General features: G+C 37.6%; 1 protein-coding gene across 2 annotated transcripts in view; it reads right to left on the reverse strand.

The window, feature by feature from the left end:
• The window catches only part of myo15aa (myosin XVAa), a 47,569-nt gene extending 41,168 nt beyond the window's left edge, over window positions 1–6,401 (reverse strand). The window contains exons 1-2 of one of the 2 annotated variants that reach the window (XM_054760379.1): window positions 6,257–6,401; window positions 2,565–2,657 (exon numbers count right to left, since the gene is read on the reverse strand). The gene's annotated coding sequence lies outside the window, so the exon portion shown is untranslated. Of the gene's footprint in view, window positions 1–2,564; window positions 2,658–3,147; window positions 3,203–6,256 lie in introns of those variants that run through there. The other variant, XM_054760378.1, reaches the window with a different exon arrangement.
• Window positions 6,402–7,058: the final 657 nt, after the last annotated feature.

Below are 7,058 nucleotides of genomic sequence, written 5' to 3' on the forward strand. Positions count from 1 at the left end.
TATATCATTCAATACTATTGGTCGGCCGATTGGCATGAGAATGAGATGTCGAATCATATGCGTATCAGTTTTTTCTGCCGATACAAAACTGAAGCACTGCCAAAACTACAAGCCATGACTGTCTAATTAAAACACATGTTCATCTTATTGTTTCCATCCTGAGGTATATTTCCTGTGTTACATGTGTGCTTGAATATTGAAATGTTTGCCATTTTTAAACATTTTCAGCACTTCTTCCGGGTCTGGAGGAGGCAGAGCAAGCGACGTCGACACTGAACCGTGCCACCCATAAATTCCCTTTCAATGCAATGCATTCCCTGTTATTATGCTACAGTCCTCTGTGAATTTCTGTTGTTTGTTACATTATTATTATATAATTATGCCAGCTCGTTGTTTTGAGGGCTTTTGAAATAACACACTTACAGTAGCGTGAAGAAAATCTAATCCCCAAATACTCACAGTATTTCACTGAGTTCCATATATAGGGCTACAAACATTATTACTTTTTAAAATGTCTGTTTTATAATAACTAAAAGTTTGACAAAGAGGCAAAGGGGAGGGTAATTTTCGCATTATAGGAATACCAAAAAAAAAAGTTATTGAAAAATGTTGGTATTTTGTACATATTTACATTGCGTTACATTATATTATATTTTATTACATTATATTATATAATATCAGTATAAATATATATTTTTTTTTACTGAAACAGTAATTAAACATGATGATCACCTTCTGTATGTCAGTTTGGGGTTAAAGTGTTCTCTAAGGATCTTAAAACCTGTATCACATATCCCAAGGAGCAGCGACAATAAAAGAACACACACACACACACACACACAAACACAAGGTCAAAGATGCAGGTCACCCAGGACCTAAAGAACATCACAAAGAGATGATTTGACCAGTGTTGTCTGGCACTGTGCTGTGTTGCCTCTGTTGACCTCCCAAGCAACAGCAGACAGAAAAGGTAACTGGACGTTCACTTGGATGACAGCGCTTCTCAAGGTACTGAAAGCGCTTTTGACGCTGCTACTGCATTTACCTCCTGACGATGCAGCATCAGGAGCAACTAGGGCTTTGGTGTCTTGCCCTGGGATACTCCGACATGGTCACAGCAGGACGGAGGATCGAAAACGCTACCTTCAGGTTGGGAGACGACCACTCTACCACCCAAGCCATGCCGCCGAAATGTAGATGCAGCTGTCTGACAGCTTAGTTCGAACCTCGCAAGTAGTGAAAGATGGAGTGACAGAGGGAGAGGAGCGCATCTTCTCAGACAAAGAAGGTGAATCGGAGCATGAGGGGACCGGTCTCGGGTTCCTTGTGAGCCTTTAAGCGCCATTCAAGTCTAAACCTTCGCTGCCAACTTATACTGCTGCATGACAATGACACACACCTGCTGCTGTTAAAACTGACTGCTTGTGTACAGCAGCACTGTCAAGGTCGAATCCATGTTTTTACACAAAAACATCTCTGCAGGGCTGCTATGGAAAAGAAAAAAACAATGCGGGGCATATCTATCTGTTGGGAGTAGTCCATAATCCTGCAAATAACATCATCAATGTTATTAAAAATGACATCGAACACAGTGGAACCTCGGTTTTGGTTGGTAATTTGTTCCAAAAGGTTTTCATCCAGTATTTCACATAACAAACCAGTCTGTTTGCCTTGTACCGTGTCCTTCCGTGAAATGATGCGCCCAAACAGAGAACCCTACGCGCTGCTGACTCACTGAGATTTTCTTATTGAGTGCACTGCTAAATAACCTCTATCATCTATGCCGCTTATCCTCATTAGGGTCAGGGGGGTATGCTGCCACCTATCCCAACTGGCTTCGGGCGAGAGGCGGGGGGACCCCTGGACCGGTTGCCAGTCAATAGCGACATATAGACCAACAACCATTCACAATTTCGAGTCGCTAATTAACCTAACATGCATGTTTTTGGAACGTGGGAGGAAACCGGAGTACCCGGAGAAAACGCACGCACGCAGGGGGAGAACATGCAAACTCCACACAGAGATGCCCAACAGAGATTCCAACCCAGATCTTCCACGTCTCCCGACTGTGTAGCCAACATTTTGGAAAACTTTTTTTTTTTTTTTTTTTAATATTTTTTATAGAAAATAATTCTACCTGTAGTTTTCATGTCGAACAAAAATAAAATGATGACTGGATGGAATCATCAAGTGCTGGCATTCACAACTTTCCTTGGCCCCATGGTGGATTATTTTGCAGTCGCACTCAATAAATGCAAAATGTACTTATCATATTGTGTTACTAAGTAAGAATTGTTTTAAGAAGACCTGAAGCTGGAATCTACAGCTATACTTTTATCTTTGGAATCAAGAGTCATGATTATTCTTTCCTGTTTATACGTACAGCCTACAGCCGCATTTCGTAACACATGACGACCAATTAGACAAATCACGGATGAACCTGTCAGCTTCTTTCCATCTTTTCATTCATCCATCATTTTTCTCTACCCCTCATCCCTCTCTTCTCTCATTTTAGCGGAAAGACAAATGAATTACCAAAAAATGAACACATAACCTGGGCTTACCTTCTTGTCTTACGTTGCGCTACAATCCCTGCTCATTGTCTGTCTGGACCTCCAGGATCTTCTCTGGCGCATCTGCTAACGTTTTATAGCCCCCTGTTCATGGATACACACACACACACACACACACACACACACACACACACACACACACACACACACAAACGGCTTCAGTGATTGTGTGAACAAATATTTACAAAATACATGCAGTACAGTACTGCTAGTATTGTATAGTCAATGCATCACTTTTACTTTTCTTAGTAAACATGTTTTCTTTACATTAACTGTCTGTGTATTCATGTATGCGTGTGGGTGTAGACTGAGTAAACAATTGGACTGACCCATTGTGTGTAAACTGGTGGGACACACACACACACACACACACACACACACACACACACATTAAGCTATCATTGTCCCACTGGTCACCAACGTCACAGCCTGAAGAGAAACCCCTGATAGAAGGTTTTAAAGTGTGTGTGTGTGTGTGTGTGTGTGTGTGTGTGTGTGTGTATGTGTGTTTGTGTATGCTTATCAGTGCTGCACACATACATATGCCACAAAAAAAGCTCTCACACACACACACCGTCAATAGGATGAAAGGATCTCCTCCTAGTCGTTTTTAGTGTGGCCCAACAAACTCCTCTGCTCCTGAGCTGCTGCACAGAAAAGTGTGAAAATTGGCCAAAACCTGCAGCCCTACTGTGTTGCCTGTGCTTTTATTTATCTGGCAAATACACCACATGGTGGCGCTGTTACGAAAACCCCAAAGTTAGAGCCCATAAAGTCGAACTGTCTTGACATTTCTCACACATCTCAAAACGCAACACAACATCCAATGTAACTTCATCACGATGAAATTGGGTATGCACCTTTAGAGGACTGACAAGCAAAAGTGTTAACATTTGAGCGAGATTAGCTGAAAAATATGGCCGCCATCAAGCAAACCAGGAATGTCCAAAATGCGGCCCGGTGGACATTTGCGGGCCATTGGTGTTTTTTTTTTTTTGCATGCAGCACATTCTAAAAATATAATTTAAGAAGAAAGCCCAAAAAATAACCCCAGTAAAAATTGAAAAATCAACATTAATTTTACATATAAAATGTCAGGAGGAAAAAGTTGAAATTGAATGGAGAAAATTTGTAATTTTACAAAAATATTATCATACTGTAATATTATAAGGAAAAATAACATCTTTTTAGTAGCATAAAGTTGAAATATTAAATTCATTATTAATTTTTTTTACAGTCAAACTATTACGAGAAACAAATGACAACAAAGTTAGGTTCAGTTGTGGGAAAAGTTATGATATTACAAGAATATAGTCTAAATATTAAAGCCATAATTACAAGAAAATTCACAGGAGGAAATTTGAAATCGATAAACTCAAACTATTATGAGAAAAAAAGTTGTATTCTAACAAGAAAAAAGTTGCAATTTTACGAGCGTAAACTCGTAAAAAAAAAAAGTTATTTTTTTAACGCTATTATGAGAAACAAACAAACATATAAAGTTGTAATTTTCGTAAAATTATGTTGGGGAAATTGGGAATAAAGTCATAATATTACGAAAAGAAAATTTACAAAGATTATTCAAAAAGAAAGTTGAAATATTCTGAAAAAACCCTGGCAAAAATGGGGAAAAAAAGCAAAGACCAAAGATCATACTAATAATACGATTTTTCACCTCTATTACAAAGATAAAATGTTTTAGCATTTTTTTCTGCAAATTATATATATATATATATATATATATATTTACATATATACATAATTTGCAGAAAAAAATGCTAAAAATGTTATAATATATATATATATATATATATATATATACATATATATATATATATATATATATATATATATATATATATATATATATATATATTTATATGCATATATACATGTGTTGCTTTGTATATTAAAGTGGCCCTGGCATCCTTTCATCTTTCAGTATGTGGCCGTCATTGGAAAAAGTTTGGACACCCCTGCCTTTAGATTTAATATTGTAAAGTGTGCCTTTTTATTTTTACTTCCAGCTATCTGTTAAAAGTTAAATGCAATTTACAAATCCACCTGTCTGGCCTCAGTCAGCCTCCGTAGTTTGCGCGTGAAGGTGAGTAAACAGGCTGACAACAAAGTAGACTATTAACGTGTTTGCTCAGAGGGTCCCGATATGTCTGGTAAAGCACAAACACAACATCCCGGTTTGCTCAGAGTCAACAGTGATGGGATGAACGCACGTTGTGTTCTTTTAGGAGGCTACACAAACAGGGATTTTCTGACATTGTATGAGTTCCTCGCATGCACATTTATCTCTTTGTGTCCTCGTCTGGAACGAACAACACAACAAAGCACTTCTGCCATTAGTGAGTCATACTGTATTACTCGCACACGTGATCATCTTCGTCCAAGGTTTGATTCTTGGAGAGGATTTAGCATCATAGTAAACGTTAAGGCCGGGTCAATTCCAAAAAATACCACTACTGTTTAAAACGTGACAGTAAACATGCCAATCAATTTGACAAAAACATGACACGTGGGAAAGTAGTTTTAAATGGGAGCCCAGCAGCAACATGTAATTAATGACATGACGGCAAGCACGTGGATTTATGAGTTCAATAAGCTTATAAAATCGTGTCCGCTACTGTAGAGTACAGCGGGAAACATGCAAGAAGAACACGATGGAGTCCAGTCTGAGTTAAATACCAGACTGCCCTCTTGTGGTCAAATGGCAAAAATACACTTCATTTCTGGAGCGTTCTGCTGAATATAAAACGTCAGGTCGTTTTTTGCATATACTAAAATGATATTTTTAAATAATATATTTTGTGGTTTAAAAAAAGTCATTAAAAATATATTGTGTAGATAAAAAAAAATATTTAATCGTAACAGTCATATTTTTTTAAAACGTGGCAAAAATGTAATAAAAAATATACTTATGTAGTTTAAGAAAATGCTTTCTAATTAAAAAAAATATATATATGTTGTAATTTCAAAATTCCAGTTCAATGTCCAAAAATCCTTCAGACTCTCCCTCATTACAGGAATATATAAGGTTACAAAATTATAGTTGACGGATTAGAACACAATCCAATAACCACAATCCTTTGGACAATGTTAAATATTACGTTGCTCCAAAATTGTCAGTGACATGTATTGTATTTTTTTATTTTATTATATTTGATATATTTTTGTATAATATAATTTACCCTTATCTTATTTGTTTTTATCTAATTTTGCTGTAAAAGGTGTTTGAGTATCTTTTAAAAGTGCTACATAAATAAAATGAATTATTGTCATAGGAGGATTAATTTTAAAAATGTTCAAGAACATTCTGAATATTTCTCAATATATCCAATACTACTTGTGTCAAAATACATTTTGGCATAATTATGAAAACCTTTACAAGAAATGCAATTATACTGAGAAAAACGTCCTCATTCTAGTATGGCAACACTTGAAATACGTTCTGCAACTTGACATTCATCTTCTGCAGCCTGAAAGTGATTCTTGCCATTTGCCTTTAGAGTTTTAAACACTGCTCTACCAAACTACATGATAAGGAGGCTTAGAAAAGAGCACAGCTCTAGCTTGTATACACAGCCGCCACACGCTCTTACACACGGTCATCTAACAGCATCAGGTGTCATACTTCACACACACACACAAAACACACGCCCAGTTCACTGCACCTGTGTTTCTCCTCTTCCGCCCTTCTTCTTGCAGTTCTGCGTCTCTCGCTCTCCGCCCATGCCTCTCTGCTACCACTTGGAAGACATCTTTAAGCAGACTTGTTTAATAAGGACTTTACTCTTTTAGGGCCAAGAGTGAGCCTCTCTCTCTCTTTGGCAAAGTCTATCCATTATACCCCCCCTCTCCCCACACACTTCTCTCGTCCTCTCATCAACCAAGAGATGCTTCTCAATTTTTAATGCTGCCATTGTGCTTGTGCTTGTGAATGTGTGTGTGTGTGTTTGAGAACGGTGTGTATTGCCTGGGAGTCTAAAAAAAAAAAAAAAAAAAAAAGGCGACATAAGCAGCTGGGTGGTTGGGATAGTGGCCGAGGGTGGGAAGGAAGGGGTCAAAGGTGCGCTGCTAAAAAGTATACCTGCCGAAAGCTTTAAAGTTCCCCTATTTTTGAAAAGTGTCTTTTTAAATGACGATACAACAATGTGTCCCTCCAGCTTGTTTATGGGTACCAAAAGTGATAAAAATGTATCATCTTGTGCACTAAAAAAAAAAAAAAAAAAAAAAAAAAAAAAAAAAAAAAATTCACACAGGCTTTGCTACACATCTTAAAATACATAGCGCTAGCGCTCTGCCAACTATCCGTCAGTCACCCACAGAAGTGGGAGTAAGTATCATTTTGTTTTTCTTCAGCAGCTAGGCTCACCTAACATGATGTTGCTGTTAAAATGTTAGCACTTTAGCGCACACAGCTATGCTAGCGTGTAACGTTTGTGTCCTCCTGTCCCGCCGCTCCTCAAATGTTTG

The sequence above is a fragment of the Dunckerocampus dactyliophorus genome, chromosome 18 (genome assembly GCF_027744805.1).
Source record: "Dunckerocampus dactyliophorus isolate RoL2022-P2 chromosome 18, RoL_Ddac_1.1, whole genome shotgun sequence".
NCBI classification, from domain to species: domain Eukaryota; kingdom Metazoa; phylum Chordata; class Actinopteri; order Syngnathiformes; family Syngnathidae; genus Dunckerocampus; species Dunckerocampus dactyliophorus.